At 50.0% G+C, this 18,310-nt stretch overlaps 1 protein-coding gene across 1 annotated transcript in view; it reads left to right on the top strand.

The window, feature by feature from the left end:
• Positions 1 to 18,310, top strand: part of TMEM132C (transmembrane protein 132C) — a 356,987-nt gene that overhangs the window by 295,432 nt on the left and 43,245 nt on the right. The gene's annotated exons all lie outside the window — the stretch shown is intronic.

Genomic DNA, 18,310 nt, shown 5'->3' with positions numbered 1-18,310 from the left:
CAAAAAGAACCAAAAAACAGCTTTATCGAGGCCTAATAGATGTACAAAGAAAAAAAGTTGCACGTATTTAATGTCTACAATGCCATGAGTTTGGACACACGGATACACCCTGGAAACCATCACCACGATCAAGGTCACACACATGCCCATCACTTCTCAAAGTTTCCCGTGTCCTTTGTGTCTTTGGTTTTGGTTTTCTTTGGGTGAGGATATTTACCATGAGGTCTACCCTCCTACAAAGTTTGAGCGTCTTGTTCACTCCAGGGACGATGACACACAGCAGATCTCCAGAACTGACTCGTCTGTGTAACGGAAGCTTTAGACCAACTGAACAACATCTCCCCGTTCCTCCTCCCCCCGCCCCTGGCACCACCATTCCAGTCTCTTTTTCTCTGAGTTTGACTATTTTCGAGACCTCACGTAAGGGAATCACACGGTATTTGTCCTTCTGTGACTGGCTTCCTTCACTGAGCATAATGTCCTCCATGTTCATCCATGGTGTTGCAAGTGGTAGGATTTCCTTCTTTTTTAAGGCTGAACACTATTCCATTGTATGTATGTGCCACATTTTCTTTACCCATTCATCTGTCGACGGATGTTTGCGTTGTCTCCACATCTTGCCTGTGGTGAATGATACTGCTGTGAACACAAGATGCCGATATCTCTTCAAGATCCTGATTTCAATTCTTTTGGGTATATATGCAGAATTGGGATTGCTGGATCCTCTGGTAGCTTGATTTTAATTTTTTGAGGTCCCTTCACCCTCCTGTTGTTGATTTTCCCAAAACGTTATTAGAAACCTCCCCACACTCTGCAATGCCCTACACCAACAGTTGCTAACATTTTGGAGTGCTTCCCACCTGCTCAGCATTTCACGTACAGTGTCTCCTTAAGTCATTTCAAAAGCTCCACAGGGCAGGAATTATTACTCCCACTTTACAGGTGAGGAAGTTGAGACTCAGAGAGGTGAAGTCACTCATCCAAGATCACACAGCTTGTAAGTCACAGCTGTGGGATTTGAACCTCTGTCTGTATGACTTCATTATTCTTCCCTGTCACCACTCTGGAAGCTGAGAGACCAGCTAGGAGGCTGTAGGTATAGTCTAAGGCATTTTTGTTTTTACTGCAACATTTTCTAAATCATTCTTGCTGTCTCATTTTTAAGGTGTCTTTAAGGTGCCCCTCTCCCTACCATACAATCCTGCTTCTGGGGAACACAGCAAATAAAATGAGGCCTCATCCAATACAAACATCCCAGTTGGATCCCACAGTTGGCAGAGTGGAAATTCCTGGAACAGAACTTTGGCAAGTTCACTGTGAATATTTGCCTCTCATGACCTGATTTCTCTTCAGGCTTCTGTGTATAGGTAGGGACTCTGGGACTTTCAGAGTCAGCAAATGAAAATGTCACCAGTCATTTGATGGCTAATTTTAATTGAGATTACTTATAAAATGAGTTTCCTATAGAGGGACACCAGAGGAAACATGAGTGCCTTCATTTTCTGCAAAACCTCCAGAAGCTTCCAGTTCTGCGTGGGAGGCCTGACTTTGGGTGTTTTGTCCTCAGTTCTGAGAAGAGGTTGGGTAAAGAACTGGACTGGCTGCCCTTCTTGGTTCTATGAGTGGCCAAAGGCTAGATAATAAGTCATAACCCCCTTCCCTGACATGTGCTCAGCACTCTACAGTTTGTAAAAATACTCTCCCATATTTGGTCTTGTTTCTCATTTGTCAGTGTCAGTCACGGAGAGTCCTCCCTAGAGGCAAACACCACCAGTAACCCCTGAAAATGTGGTTGTGTAGTCCTAGGGAACCTAACCAGAGACAGTCAGAGGAAAAACTAGCAGGAATTTCCAGAAATTAGAGCCACCGTGGTTTGGTAAATCTATGAAATCAAAATTTGCTGAATCACATTGAGATTCATTTCCATGATAATAATAATTAACATCTACAGGGTGCTGGCACTGTGCTGAGTGCTTCTTAGTCATTATTTCATTTAGTCCCCATAACAGTTGCTTTAACAGTGTCTGAGCCTGTATTATCTTCATTTTATGGTGAGGGCACTGAGGCCTGAGGGCATAGTTAATATGCCCGCGATTACACAGCTTGGAAATGGTACAAATTGGGTTTGAAGTCAAATCTAACTCCAGCGTCTACCTTCTTCACTCTCACACCTTATACTGGAAAATATCTGTAGTAAAAGGATGAAGAGGAAGAGGTGAATGATGATGAAAATGTTGATGATGGTCATGCTGGTGATGATGGTGATGATGGTGATGATGATGATGGTGGTGCTGATGGTGGTGATGATGATGGTGGTGGTGGTGGTGGTGATGATGATGATAATGGTGGTGATGGTCTTTGTAATAGTGATGATATCATCTTTGAGAACAGCCAAAAGTCAGATCTGATGAATGAAGAAGTTAGAGAGAAAGAGAATGGTGTCTTTGATCCAAAAGGATATGTGAATAAATTGAAGAGATTGACTTCTTTCCTTCCTTGTGTTATAAACTCACTCAGAGTAGTTCCCAAGAGTGAGCAGCCACAATATCTCAGACATGGGCACCCCACTGGAATAGACTGTGGCGTCCTGGTAGGGTGACCAAGTGTCCCAATTTGCCTGGGACTGAGGAGGTTCCCAGGATATAGGACTTTCAGTTTGTGGTTTTTTTTTTTTTTATTTTGGTGAGGAAGATCAGTCCTGAGCTAACATCCATGCCAATCCTCCTCTTTTTGCTGAGGAAGTCCGGCTCTGAGCTAACATCTATTGCCAATCCTCCTCCTTTTTCTCCGCAAAGCCCCAGTAGATAGTTGTATGTCATAGTTGCACATCCTTCTAGTTGCTGTATGTGGGACGCGGCCTCAGCATGGCCAGAGAAGCGGTGCGTCGGTGCACGCCCGGGATCCAAACCCAGGCCGCCAGTATCGCAGCGCGCGTACTTAACCGCTAAGCCATGGGGCTGGCCCCCAGGACTTTCAGTTTTAACACTGGGACAGTTTGGGCAAACTAGGATGAATTGGTCACTCTTTCTCGCAAATTGACTTTGGGGTTACAAGAGGGAGGTGTATGATCTGCTGTGGTTAAGACTGTCTTTTTGCTTTACAAGCATAGATCGTTAACTGGAAGAAGTCCTTTGTCTGAATCTGGCCTGAAGATGAATTTGGGGTTTTTGTCCACATATAGCAGTTGAGAGATGTCTCACCAATAAATCCAGACTCCTGACTTCTCTTGAAAGAATCAGAAGATCTGGAACCCACGTTCTTGTAAGGCAGCACGGAGTGGAGTCCTTTGGACCAGCGTGAACTAGAGTTCACCATAGTTTCTACCAAGCCTGTTTCACCCATTCATCTTGCCTTCCCGACCTCTGTAGGCGTTTCAGCTGAAATAATGCATGTTCTTCCACAGGGCCTGGCTCTTAGAAAGCACTTAGCCATTGTAGTTCATGGTTCCTCCTTAGCAGTGGTACCCCTCACCTTGAGTGCTGCGGTCATTCAGCAATGAAAAGACAGGAGCACTGACACCTGCTGTGACGTGGCTGAACTGTAACGGCACGATGCTGAGTGAGAGAGGCCGGTCACAAAAGACCACATCCTGTGTCATTCCATTTGCACTAAATGCCAGGACAGGTAAATCCACGGAGACCGAAAGCAACTCCATGGCTGCCCAAGGCTGGGAGGGATTGGGGGTGACAGCTGGGGGACCCAGGGCTTCTTTTTGGGGTGATGGAAATGTTCTAAAATTGATTGTGGAGATGGGTGCACCACTCTGTGAATCTACTAAACACCACTGGGTGAATTGTATGGCGTGGGAATTGTGTCTCAAAAAGCTGTTCTAGGGGCTGGCCCCGTGGCGTAGCGGTTACGTGTGCTCGCTCCGCTGCTGGTGGCCCGGGTTCGGATCCTGGGTGTGCACTGACGCACCGCTTCTCTGGCCATGCTGTGGCGGTGTCCCATATAAAATGGAGGAAGGTGGGCACAGATGTTAGCCTAAGACCAGTCTTCCTCAGCAAAAAAGAGGAGGATTGGCATGGATGTTAGCTCAGGGCTGATCTTCCCCCCAAAAAAAAAGAAAAAAAAAAAAGCTGTTCTAAAAAAAAGGGCTGCAGCCTATCTCAGTTCCCAGTGCAAATACCACAGCCTCCAGGAGACAAGGCTGGGGGGAAGAAGGGGAACACGGAAGGCTCTGGGGGAGACTTGAAACAGCCCCTGGTAGGAGTGCAGACTAGAGACAACTGAGTCCTGACACCGGGACCTCCAGCCCCTGTTGCGCCAGGGTCCTCCTCATTCCCACATTCAGCTCCAGCCCAGGTGGTGTGATGGGTCCCCCTTCACACGATCAGTTCCAGCCTCCAGGCCTTTGCCCACGCCATCGTCCCCACATGACCACGTCTTCCATCATCTTCCATATCCGTTTCCAGCATCTCCTCCAATAATAACAATAACAACAACGATAATTGCAGACATATCCTCCCAGTATCCGTATGAGATTTGTACTGGGTTGGATTATATCCCACAAAGAGATATGTCCAGTCCTAACCCCTGGTAACTGTGAACGTGACCTTATTTGGAAATAGGGTATTTGCAGGTGTGAATAAGGTAAGGATCAAGATGAGATCATGGTGGATCAGGGTGGGCCCTACATCCAACAAGGGTGTCCTTATGAGAGAGGGAAAAGAAGACACAGAGACACAGAGAATGCCACCTGAAGAGGGAGGAAGAGATTGAGTGATGCAGCCACAAACCAGGAAATGCCAGGGATCTGGCCACCACCAGAAGCTGGAAAGGGCGTCGAAGGATGCTCCCCAAGAGCCTTCGAAGGGAGTGTGGCCCTGCCCGCACCTTGATTTTGGACTTCTGGCCTCTAGAACTGTGAGTGAATACACTCATATTGTTTAAAGCCAGCAAGTCTATGATTCCAGCGGCCGCAGGCAACCAAGACGAGATGGAACTATTATTTTCCCCTCTCTAAAGAGGCAGAAGCTGAGGCACAGCAAAGTTAAATAATTTGCCAAGGACACACAGCTAATGAGCGGCGGGCTGTGGGCTTGAATCAGGGGTCTGTGCTGTCAACCTCCCCCACTACCTGGGGCAGCCGGCAGAGACCCGGAAGGGGTTTCAGTGAGCATTTGACAAGCGGGAGCAGCAGACGCTCCATTTCCCGAAGCTGCTCCCGTCCTTCTTACCACAATCATCCCTCACGGCCCCTCAGAGAACACTTCTTCCTTGAATTTGCCAGAAAAATCATGGAGGCAACAAACCAGCTCTCTTTCCCTAATCATTTGAAAGAAAGAGGCGAGATCCTCTTTTCTCCCCGGGCTCTTATTTGTCCAATATGTCAGGGACTCCGCGTGGGATAAGAGATTTTTTACGGCTGGATTACTGCTCATGCTTCTCAAAATTAAATCTCCAAAGTGGGGCCGAGGCAGAGGAAACTGGAAATTTCTCCACTAATTTGCAAAAGGTTTGCCTTAATCTGAGGGATCAGCCTTTCCAGAGGAAGGGAGCCTTTTGGCTGCTGCTGTCTGGCTGTGCCCTTTTGATGTGGACCTCACGTTCTGGTGGATTCTCCCAGACTCCTCAGCAGACACACTTGTTAACAATTGAGGAGGAGGTAATGAAACCTCGGCTGAGGAGCTCTGCGAACCGGGTGGAGCGAGCCACCACCCAGCCGGCAGCATGCAGAGCCTGCATTCAGTGCCCTGAAATCTCATGATTCAGACACCGTGCTTGCTGGTGTAGACAAGAGGCAGATATTTTTTTTAAATCTCAATTTTACAAGGAAATGTGAGATGGTGAAATGTGAAATACTTCTAATAATTCATTGAAATGGTTGGCAGCATGAAACATGTTATTGTTGTGTTTGCTACATCAGGCTACTTACAACTACCCTTCTCATTTTCTTAAGACTTTGTTTTTTTGGCGATGGACCAAAATGCCTCCTCACCATCCTATTATCTGGTTCTTTTCCAATTCTCTTAACATAAAGGTTAAATCCGATGGATGTTAATGGTTCAAGGAATTTGAGCCAGAGACTTACCGTAGTAATTCACTTAAATCTGAAACGTTAGGGGAATTAAAATACTCCATATCACTAGTCATTGAGAAATGCAAATTAAAGCATAATGAAATTCTGCCTCACGCTCACTAGAATGGCCAAAACAGAGAAAACCAACAATCCCAAGTGTTGGCATGGATGGGGGAAAATGGGACCTGCGTGTATTGGTGGTGGGAATGTAAAACGATAAACAGTTGTTGGAAAACAGTTTGGCAGTTTATTAATACCTTAAATGTCCACTTGCCATATAACCCAGCGATTCTACTCCTTGGTATCTAGAGAAATGAAAACCCCTGTCCACACGGAGACAGGGAGGCAAACGTTATTACACAACATTATTCATAATTCCAAAAACCGGAATCCACCCAAATATCCCTCAACTGGTGAACGAGTAAACAGACTGAGGGGCAGACAGACAAGAGAGTACTACTAGACAGTGAAAAGGAAAAAGCCACCAAACAACTGGGAGGAAAGAAGCTAGGCATGAAGATTTACACATTGTAGGTGTCTGTTTCTATGAAATTTCTAGAACAGGCAAACTATAGAGACAGAAAGCAGATCAGTGTTTGCCTGGGCCCCGATGTAGGAGCAGAGATCAACCACAAATGGCGAAGGGGACCTTACAGTGATGGAAATCTTCTGAAACTGGATGGTGCTAAAGGTTCCATAACTACATAAAGTCACTCACATTCATCCAACTGTACAGTTGAAAGGGTTAAATTTTACAGAATGTGTACTTTACCTCAAAAGGGAACAGTCAATAGTATAAGGGAGTTCACCCCATTCTGTTCTGATCAGGGGTGTGGGCTGTGGCTTGTGTTTGCTCAGAAATATCAGTAACGGATGTCTACATTTGCGGGGACGCTGTGTGTGGCCGACCTCTGTCACTAGGGGGAAGTATCATCCATTACTTGTGTGGCAGATGCTCCGCGTTCAGTCTACAACTATGGCCAAGTAGGCTTCATGAGGGTCTTGACAGACTTGAGCAGGCAGTGCTGAGGGGGAAAATGAGTCCTCTGTGCCAACAATCGGGCCCTGAGATGTAGGAACTTCCTGGCCGTTGCTGAACTACATTGGAGGCAGCCCACAGATTCAGAGTGGACTCCTGGTCCTGCCGGTGCCTCTGACCCCACTGGAGAAAGCCTGGGAAATAGGTGTGGTTGTGCCCAAGCCACTGTCCGTGGAGTCTGGGTCGACCATGGAGCTGAGAATTCTCCCAGCCCAGTAAAGGGCCCCTCCACCAGATCCCTCCCTCTCACCACCTGGCCACTACCAGTGGGGTCACACCGCCTCCACTGGGCTGCCTGGATTCCTCTCATCCCCGACTGGCGTGATATAAGGGCACAACACAACTGTTGGCATTCATTCACTGGCATCTCCCTGATGAGATGCAGAGCACCTGCTGCCCAGATCCAGCCATGATGCCCGCCCTGTTCTTGAACCTGACCCCCCCCCCAAGTCTGAGACACCCAAGATCCTTTGGGCAAATTCCCCTGTTGCTTGAGTTATCCAGACTTCCTTTCTGTGCTGACGACCCCAAATCCCCGCGTGATAAAAGCTCTCTATGATTTGATGGGCACCAAGAAAGCCCACTTCCAAAATCGTCTCCCCTTACAGCCCACAGCTGTCATCTCAAGAGCTCACCATCGGTAACTCATGCCTCTGAGTTACATATTCCTTCTCTCCGTGGTTCCCTCTGAAAACCCAGTGCCCTGGCAGGGCTCACACCTGTAGTTCAGTCCGTCATGCTTGAATATGAGTGTGTTTACCGGAGAGCTCTCTTGTGTCCAGATGGACGCCATGCCTGGCTTCCACAAGCACAGGAATTTCAGTGATTCAACACAGCCGAAGTTTATCTGTCACGCTCACGCGAAGCTTGGTGCAGGTCGCCCTGGGCTCGCCTCCATCCGGTGACCCGGGGATTTGACTCACAGTGTCCTGGTGCTCTAGGTTGCCGCCCTCCCCCCCCCCCCCCAAGGAGAGAGAAAGCAGAGAGCCGGCACACTGGCTCTACTCAGAAAGGACACATCATTTGCGCTCATGTTTTGTTGGCTGCAAGGGATCTAAGACACATGTTCTTCCCAGGGCCTCAGGAAAGAGAGGAGGTCCAGGCATGGATGCACCCCTGAAATGCCTCACACTGGGTGTGTGCTGTTGGTGAGCGAGAGTATCATAAGCAGCAGAAATGATGCAGAACCCTGGCCACCTCTGCCCCTTCATCATACTGCCAGAGCAGGCTCTGCCTCAGGACCGGCCTGTGAAACAGCCTTGATTCATAGCAATAGCATTTGTATATGCTTAAGTGATGCAAACGTATTGCAAACAGAAAGAGACTACAACTTTGGAGAAATAAAGTACATACTTCTCAACTGCCTCCTTTCTGGCGAGGTTGCAAAAATGTGACATTTCACATATCCCACGTGCCATCCCCTAGGGCCATCCCGTTTAATACCTCAGTTGCAGTGCTGCACCTTCTGGAGACGGATGCCTTCTGAAACCGAATTGTTTTCTTGTTTTAAATGAACATTTTGGAACAGCATCTCCATCTTGTATTAGAGGTAAATTGACGGATAAGTAAAGTTCGGCTCCGGCACCCCAGTTGGCGCCGTGAACGAATTGGAAGTAAATGAGGTGGGAGCTGTGCTTCCCCAAAGTGACAGAGCCCAGAATTATTGGTCTGTCACCGCGAGCCCGCAGAGCTGCGAGCGTCGGTCCTCCGGGAGGGAGGGGAATTGCTCGGCTACCGTTGGAGACGAGTTGCGACTCCCCAGGAGTGATCTGTTAAAAGGTTTCCATCGTGAGGCTGTGTTTCTCCACCAGTCAGGGCTGGCAGGCACTCGGAGCTGCTATAGTGAAGAGGAATGAGGCTTGTTTTTAACTTAACGTGACTAATGCGGTTAGCACGGTTCTCCACAATCGAAAACCCACGTGCCTGGGCCCTTGTAGGTAATTTCTGCAAGACCAGCTACCTTTTGTGTTCTGACCCTCCGGGTACCCCCCAAGAAGACCCCTGTGAGAGCCTCATTAAAAGGTAATGGCTGGACCACTTCCAACAGGAGATTAGGGTGTCATCATCGCCAGCACGGGGGGGCCCAGAAAGTGCAGAATATCATTTCTCTTCCATTTCCCATTCGCAGTGGGGGCAAACGGGTGATGCGCAGCTAAGCTCTTTACCTGTTGGAATGGCGCGGACTCCAGCCAATCAGGACGGACCAGAGGCGTAGCACTGACCAATCAGAAAGCACGCTGGCTGCACCTGTGCGATGCAGCGGAGTATCAGCGCCGGGCGTGTGTCCAGCTGCCCGATCAGGTGTGCAGAAACAGACCGGCACGTGCTTCCCTATAAGTCGCCCTGATTTCTGGATCTCCCCTCCCATTCCGTCAGGCCAGTAATAAAACAAGTTCATGCCAGTCCTGCTTGGAGTTTCTACTCCTTCACGTTTTTGTAACAGCTCCTGGCTCTCCTGCTGCCCAATGCAGCCATAGTGAGGGCAATTTGGGTCCATGATCCTGAGCCACGCAGGTCGCCCTGAGCCAGCCATCGTTCCAGGATTGTGGTCTCTTTGCACCTGCAGGAGTTTCTATGACAAATCCAAGGTCCCGGCCTCATTTACACGGCTGTCAGGCCACAGCTCCTTCCAGGATCTTGATTACATCCCCGAGGGAAGCAGGCCAAGACTTCCCTTCCTCCACCTAATTCAAGGCCATCTTCAAAAAGCCCTCAAATTCCGTTCCGCCGAATGCTTTTAGAACCTCCAACTAGAAACACTTGCAGACAATTTCTCTTTTTCAGCTATTCCCCGTAGGTTTGTGGAGCGCCTCTCATTCCAGGCACTGGGGAGGGAGCAGTGAACAAGACAGACACAATGTCTTCCCTCGTGGAGCTTCCGTCCCAGAATGAAATGAAATATTTAACGTCATGGGTGATCAGAGCTCTGGAGAGCACAGCAGGGAATATGGATGGGGAGCAATGGGGGTGTGGGGATAACGTTTGAACAAAGACTCCAGGGACGTGAGGATGGAGCCGTGTGGGGGAACAGCATTCCAGGCAGCAGGAACAGCATATGCAAACACTCGGTCATTTCAAGGTGCAGCTAAGAGGCAGCAGTGGCTGGAAGGCATGTGGAGGGGGGAAAAGCAGAAGAGGAAAGCAAAGAGGCCCGGCATCCAGATCCCACAGGACTTGGCTTTCACTCGGAGTGAGCTGGGAGCCAGGAGAAGGTTCCAGTGGAGAAGGGACACGATCTCCTTTGGGTTTTCAGGGGCTCACCCCGTCTGCTGTGTGGAGAGTACCACATAGGTTAGATAATGCTTGAACTCAGCGCCATCCTCCTCTGCATATCAAAGGGGTCTCTTGTTGCTGTGGGGTGGGGTCTGTGCCAGGAACAGAGCCGCACACGTCACATACAAGGACCCTCTCCTGTTCCCGAAACGGGAAGGGAGACAAGTTGGCCTCACAACATCCCATTGATCGGGGCTTTAAGAATCGGAAGAGACACAAGATCCAACAAAGAACTCCTGTGCTAATACAGGGTCAGCCATGGGGGTCACTAATTAAGATGCAGCTCGAAAGGCAGCCGATAGACTGAGACTATAATTGATGAGACACCGTCTAGGAACGTTCGGGCTTGGAACACGGCGTTCTGAGAGTCACAAGAAGCCGCAGTCACAGAAGAAAGAGGAGCCATCGCCCACGTGCGAGTAAGTGGGGACGGACAGGGGCCCGGGTCAGCATCGCTCCTCCCAGCCTCCGAGCTGGGGCAAAGCCCGTCTCACCGCCTTTGTCCCTTTACGAAATGACCGTCAAAAATAACCTTCCTCTGTCCAGATGCCAGAGGACGAGGTGCATAGTATTAAGGAAAATGCTTGGGCCGCTTGGAGGAAAGGAAATTCATAAATCCTTGGGATGATTGTAACTTTTTCGATACAAAGGAGTTGAAGAAAGATAATTCATCTTAGGGAAGAGTCTATGGAATTACCTGGTTTTTAAAAGGAGCTTTTGCAATGCCCACTCCTAGGCATGCACGCCAGAGAGGTGAAAAAACACACAGAAAACATCCACACAAAAAACTGTGCTTTCGTGTTCTTAGCAGCAGCCAAAAGTAGTCAAATAACAACCCAAATGTCCTTCAGCTGACGAATGGACCCCCAAAAATGTGGCCTATCCAGACTCAGGAGTATGACTAGGCGATAAAAAGGAATGAAGTGCCGACACAGGCTACAACAGGGGTGACCCTTGGAGACATTATGCTGTGTGAAATAAGCATTCACAAAGGACCACGTACTGTATGACCCCTATGTTCACAGGGAATGTCCAGAGCAGGCAAATCCACAGCGACAGGAAGCAGACGAGTGGTTCCCGGGGGCTGGGAGGAGGAGGGGAGATTGGGGAGTGACTGCTAACGGATATGGGTTTCCTTTTGGGGTGATGGAAATGTTCTGAAACTAAATAGAGGAGATGGTTGCACTGGCTATGACATGTGAAAGGGGTGAATTTTGCCGTGTCTGAATTATATCTCAATAAAGTTGATTTTTTAAAGATAAAGCTTTCTTGAGATGTTCAGTATATGCATTTGCTTTTTCAAAGTCAGTCCACAGTACTTTTAGAGTTATTGCCATTAGATAAGGTAGTGGTTCTTTTCTTTTTTTTTTTTTGTGAGGAAGATCAGCCCTGAGCTAACATCCGTGCTAATCCCCCTCTATTTGCTGAGGAAGACCAGCTCTGAGCTAACATCTATTGCCAGTCCTCCTCCTTTTTTTTCCCCACAGCCCCAGTAGATAGTTGTATGTCATAGTTGCACATCCTTCTAGTTGCTGTATGTGGGACTCGGCCTCAGCATGGCCGGAGAAGCGGTGCGTCGGTGCGCACCCGGGATCCGAACCCGGGCCGCCAGTAGCGGAGCGCACGCACTTAACCACTAAGCCACAGGGCCGGCCCAAGGTAGTGGTTCTGAGCATGGCGTTCCGTCCCTGGCTCCCCTCCCCACCTCCACACTTGCCAGCTCGAGATTCTTGGGCAAGTGACCCAAACTATCTGTGACTCTGTTTCCTTCCCTGTGAAGTGGGGAGAATTGAAGTAACTACTCGTGGGGTTGTTGGGAGAAGTAAATAGATCAGTACATGCACAGATCCTGGAACAGCACGTGGTACCCTGCGGGACTCGAGGTCATGGCAGGCGGGGAGGTGGCCGAGGTGGGGTGGGTACTTTTACTCCTGATGACAGTGATGACTGGTTCAGCTCAGCTCAGAGGGGCTGTTTTGGTAAAGGAAGGGACTCACTTGGAGGGCTTGGCTGTCAGAAGACTGGAGGGTCCAAATACAAGTCCTCTGGGCCTCGGTTTCCCCCACTGTGGTAACACCAACTCTGCCGTGCTGAAGATCAACTGTGGCAAGAATCCACAGGAAGGCTCTTTGCAAAGGATGCGGAGACATTTTTAGGGATTTAATTATGCCCCTCCTCCAAGAAGATACCCTGAAGTCCCAACCCTCATACCTGTGAAGGTGGCCTTATTTGGAAATAGGGTCTTTGCAGATGATCTAGTTAAGATGAGGTCCTGAGGGCGGGCCCTGATCCAGGAGGACTGGCGTCCTTATGAGAAGAGGGAGATGGGGACACAGACACACACGGGGAGAAGTCCAGGTGACGACAGAGGCAGAGATCCGAGCGACACGTCTACAAGCCAAGGAGCGCCAAGGGCTACCGGCCACAGCAGAAGCTGAACGAGGCGAGGACCAACTCCCCTACAGGTGTCCGAGGGAGCGGGGCCCGGCCGATACCGTGACCTCAGGCCTCTGGCCTCCAGGACTGTGAGAGAAGATGTTTCTACCGTTTTAAGCCACCAAGTTTGTGGTACTTCATCACAGCAGCCCTAGAGAACTAATACAGACATAAACACGAATTACGATGATGGTGATGATGATGATTACTGTGACTGCTTGCTGCTTGTAGATGCCCGATGAGCAGGAACCAGTCTGATTCTTCAGGGCCGTCCTCTGGGACACTGGAGCTGGCTGGTGGCTCTTCTCACTCAGCTCGGACGCGCCCTGCGCCCTCTGCTCTGCAATGCTGGACTGAGATGCTTTCTCCTTTTAGACATGGACCCTCATCGGTACACTATTCCACTGTGCTAAGACTTCTAGAAGGAATTGCAAAGTGAGGACAGAGATGACAGAGGAGAAAGTGTAATTGAGAACAAACACACTACGGATGGACCTGCCGCGTTGTTGACGGAGGAGGTCTCTTCTCCTGCTCCTGGAACGTTAGGAAGAGAGAGCCTTCCTGTGGGGAACATCCCGCTCCTCTTTCCCTGCCTCCCCCCTCCCGGCCCTCGCTGCTCCCGGAGAACCCAAGCGATTGCAAAGAGGTGATGGAGATGTTAGTTTCCATTTGTGCGTTTCCCCATCGGCAGCTGTGCGTTTCCCCATCGGTATCTCCTCGAGCATTTTTTAAATCAGTTCTACCAAAAAATCATGCGGAACTCTTGGGGATTATTTCATTAGGAAACGGGCGAGGAGGAGGCAGGGTGGACAGAGAGCAGGTCCACTCCGGCCTGCTCCGTCAGGCCTGCTGTTCGCAAGTCGCCGGGAATAAGGTTTCCCTTCTCTCCCTGACGGGAGACATTGTTAGACCGAGCCATGCAGCAGAGCTGGGTGTCTGCACTCAGCCTGGTTAGAGGGAAAATTACATTAGTGGTGGAATTTTGAGAGGCCGCCCCTGCAATGCCTGTGCATGTACGTAATGTACTCTTAATCTCAGGATTGTGTGGGTAGCTGGTTGCACCTAACAAAGTCAGCTTGTTAATCAGGTGGCACTTCTCGGGGCTCATCTGCTCTAAGTCCAGACCCTCATCTCAAGCCCCTCACTCATCAGCATACCCATGGCTGCCGGGCGGCCCGTGCATCCTTTTAAGGAGAATGCCTTGAATCCAGAAAATGAAGCGCCCTCTTGGAGTAATTTTTCTGCTGCTGCAAATCAGGCTGAATTGTCAGTCTCTGCTTCAGCCTTTCTCCCATAAGGGCTCTGCCGTCAGCTCTGCTCATCAGAGGTTCCCGCCGCCACCACCAGCCGCCGAAAACAATGGGATCGCTACCATTCCCTGCCGTTCCCAAAATGCAAACCCCCATCTAGCACCTTGGCTGTGGTTACAGAACTAGAAGTGTTGCATGCCAGTATAGCAAGTGCAGTTTTCGTCCACCATCTCAAGCATGCAAAGAAATTTCTACGTGGAGTAGCCTTAGGTTTGCCTGAGTATAACAGAAAACCCTCAAAACCAATACCTGAAACATAAAGCAGGTTTATCTCACATACATGAGTAAGTCCAGGACCACTCCTTAGTCATCAGAGATTTAGGCTTCTCCCATCTTTCTACCCCACCATCCTCAGTGACTGGCTTTCATTTCCAAGTTTGTCTCATGGTCCAGGATGGCTGCTAGTGTTCCAGCCATTGTATCTATATTCCAGGTAGCAGGGAGGGAAAAAGAACAAAAAGAACATCCACCCTTACTGAGTCCAGCTCCCCTTAAGCAGATTTCCTAAAGTGCCGTGTAATATTCCTGTTTATGTATGGACTAGAACAGTAGTTCTCAAACTTTTAGCAGCACCAGAATCACCTGGAGGGACTGTTGAAACAAAGGTTAACGGGCTCCACTCCCAGAGTTTCTGACTAAGTAGGTCTGGGTTGGGACCTTAGAATCTGCATTTCTAACAAGTTCCCCGGTGGTACTGGTGCTGCTGGTCCAGGGACCCCACTCTGCGAACCATTGTCCCAGTTCCCAGTCACACCGTCACACTAAACTGCAAGGGAGACTGAGAAGTTTAGCCCCTTAGCTGGGTACTCTTCCCCACTCCACCCCCCAAAAACTGTAGTTTACTAAGGAAAAAGAAGAGAATGGATATTGAGTGGAAACTAACCCCTTTTTGCTGTAACATCTTGGGTTTTTCTTTCCTCCAAACGCAATCAATTTATTTTTCTAGCCAGTCTGGGATTCAGAAGTCTTTGGTGTTGCTGCGTAGATACACCAGTCAACCACCTGCCCTTGCCTCTTCCCAGAGGTGCCGTCCAGAAGCAGGACCCTTGTTCCCTCTCTCTCTCAGAATCCGAAGACCCCTTTCTCCAGGAGAGAGGACTCTTGCTTTCTACTCCACACGGATGGGAAGGGAGTTTGGGGGGCTGTTTTCATGCCAGCTTGCTCTCTCTCCTCCAAAGATCCACACTCGGAACTGGTTTCCTTGCTTGAACAGGAGATAAGGACAGAGAAACCACAGAAGGAAAACCAAACACACGTTAATATCTCAAACTATTGTCCTGCCGAGCAGACCTCGCCATTGTTTGCCAGGCAAGAATTGGAGAGAAGCTCTTCTTCGCTTCAGGCAATGGGGGGGCTTTAACACCCCCTTGAAGGTCAGACCTGGACCCCAAATTCTCGAGTGATTGGCACCAGCCGGGTCCCCTTCGCCCCATACTTTGGGGTTCAGCCTCAAGGCACAAAGCCCGCAGCAAAGTCCATTCCCACAGCCCCTGGGGGTCCTGCTGATGGTGCCTCCTGATGGAATTGAAAGTTTAATTAAACGACTTCTCCATCGACTTCCAAGCGATGGAAATTAGTCTCCAAATTAGTTGCAGTTGAATGCCCACCCTCTTAGAGCCGAGAGACCGAGGTGCTCGAGAGGGATTTGGTGAAACAGGACATTGAAATTCAGTCACCGTGCTTGGATGCAGTGTCCTGGGGTTAAGGACGACGGGGCTGGTGTTTATGGGGTGGCCACCTCTGTGCCGGCCACTGAGCTGGGGCTTTGCAGAGGATCTCTCATCTGATTCCAGGGCAGCCCTCAAGGAAAGTGGGATTAGCCCATTTTGCAGATGAGGAAAACGAAGCCCAGAGCAGGCAGGGCCTGGACCAGCACACAGCAAGGATGCAGGTGGCAGGAGGGGCACGCCGACGTTGTCTCACTGAAGCAACGAGGATTGCAGCCCTCTCAACGGAGCAGCTGGACTCTTTTTCTTGGCTTTTGAAATTGGAGCTTTGATTCTGCTGGAGCCGGCCACAAGAGCCAGGGTACCGTCCAGCCGTCTCAAACGTCCTTCTTCTAAGCCTGTGGCACGTTTTCCTGACCTGCTGCATTCCAACTGAGATAGAGGAAGAGATGGTCATGGTTTTTCTATTCATATACTTTTCCTACCACACTGAAGTCTGGAAAGACCAATGGTAGGAGCTTCTTATGATTCAAGTATTCGTGTTCACCGTCCGAGAGCTAAAAGCCTGTGCTGGGAACCAAATGCTGTCACAACATGAAAATAATCATGACTGTAAATTATTAATCGCTCGTAAAATTATCCCCGATTCAAATATCCTTTCCTACTTCACACGAGTCCCTCTGCTATAGGGCAACGCTTCTCGTGGGCCCGCAGCCTCCAGGTCTCCCACAGGCAGCAAATTCTCGCGATGCAGATCTGTCCAAGTCCAGCAAAGGCGCAGGCTCTCCTGCAGACCATGGCACTGATGCTGAAGTCTCGCCCGAAACACAGCGCATCAGAGGAGGCAACGGCTGAGGAATAGAACAGCTGTGAGGACAACGGCGGGAGTTAACATCTACAAGGATGCTAACACCATCCACTTTACGACGGAAAATGACCTGAACACCAACGGATTGGGAGAGGCCCTCAGGGGAGGGACTGAGAGCCTGTCACTTGGGGAAAGTGATCTTCTTGTCCAGGGATCAGCAAGTCCTTTGAGGGGACACATACAGTCTCTATTGCATGTTCTTTTTCTTTCTTTTTTTTAAAGCCTTGACAAATGCAAAAATCATCCTTGGCTCACGAATCCACGTAAAAACAGCCCACAGGCAGGATTTGACCCCTGAATCTTGTTCATCAGTCTGCAGAAGTTTAATGTGCCGTGAAAGCGTCTGTAAGGCCGCCACAGACACCACCCTTCCCTGCAAAAATTTAAATTAATTTAATTCATTAAATTTATAAAAATTCATTCTAAACAGCAGTACGTGGCTGACATCTCTGTCCCCAGCGTTGACAATGAGTCAGTAAATCGTAGACGTCCCTATTAATTGAATCCGCTCTAAGCTTCTTTCTTCCGGGACAACGTGGAAGTCTCAGTCGCGGTCAGCTCCCAGCCCCAGGGGAGACGCCAGCACGACACCGGCTCTGTCTGCACCTGTGGATGTGGGGGGTCCCCTCCGTGGCTTCTCCCTCGAAGCCAGACGGGGGACCCACGGCTGCAGAAGAGCCAGTGCGTCTTGCATCCTTCACGGGGGTGGACTGCCTCGCCGGCCACTGGTGGAAAGAGGGAAGCCTGGATTTAAGAGCCACCGGATGACAGCAAAGGGTTTGGATGGAAATGGGAAATATTGATGTGCCCCATCCAGCGGCTTCTCTAGAGTCCAGGCGATGCAGGCCCTTTCGGCCACCTGTCCTCTCACGCCCAGGCTACTCGCGCGTGGACCCATTTTCTGGATGGTCAGTGCGGTGAGAAGGGTGAGAACCAGGGGCTCCACTGCCTGGCTCCCGCCAGCTCCACCTCCACCGGCTCTGTGACCCTGGACGCGTTACCTGGGCGCTCTCTGTCCTCTTTAGTCACCCTTCAGATCGGGGTGCCAAGAGCACCGAGGTCGCCGGGCTCCCGGGAGGATCCAGGGAGGTGGCACGCGCAGCCAGGAAGAGAAGAACATGCTGCCATTACCGCCGGGGTCCCCTCTGGGCCCCACACGAGGACGCGCTGCGCGTACAAGGCCGGTGCGGCGGATGAAAGGCATAGGAGCAGGATGGCGCCACCAACTGCTGTGTGGACGGGGCACGTCCCTCCCCGTCCTCCAGGTCGTCTGAGAAACCCCTTCCCACCCTGACTCTGACACTTGAAAGTGGATGACTTACAGCCTTGTTTGGGAGGAACACAGCTGGTCCTGTAGAAGAAGCTTCGTCTTGGGGGTCGGGTTTGGGGATGAGAAGGTGAGGGCTGGACGTGACCTCACAGTAGGTCCTGCAGGGTCTCCACTGGGGTTGGAGCTGACTGGTCTTAACCTGTACAGGTACAAAGCCTCCTAAACTGGATCCGCTTAGATAGGGGCCCAGCTTCTCACAGTGAGAGTGAAAAGGGCTTGTTCCCGTCTTCTCTGTAGGATGAGCCTTGTGGCTCATGCTTCCTGGACACCTTATGGAGCCACTTTCCCAGCCCATAGTTTAAAAATGGGGCTGAGCTTCTTCAAGGAAGAGAGCAGATTGCCAAGCCTCATCCATCCACGTGCCC

This window comes from Diceros bicornis, chromosome 35 (assembly GCF_020826845.1).
Source record: "Diceros bicornis minor isolate mBicDic1 chromosome 35, mDicBic1.mat.cur, whole genome shotgun sequence".
Taxonomy (NCBI): Eukaryota; Metazoa; Chordata; class Mammalia; order Perissodactyla; family Rhinocerotidae; genus Diceros; species Diceros bicornis.
Note: the sequence above shows the minus strand (reverse complement) of the source record. Positions and strands in the feature narration are given on the sequence as shown.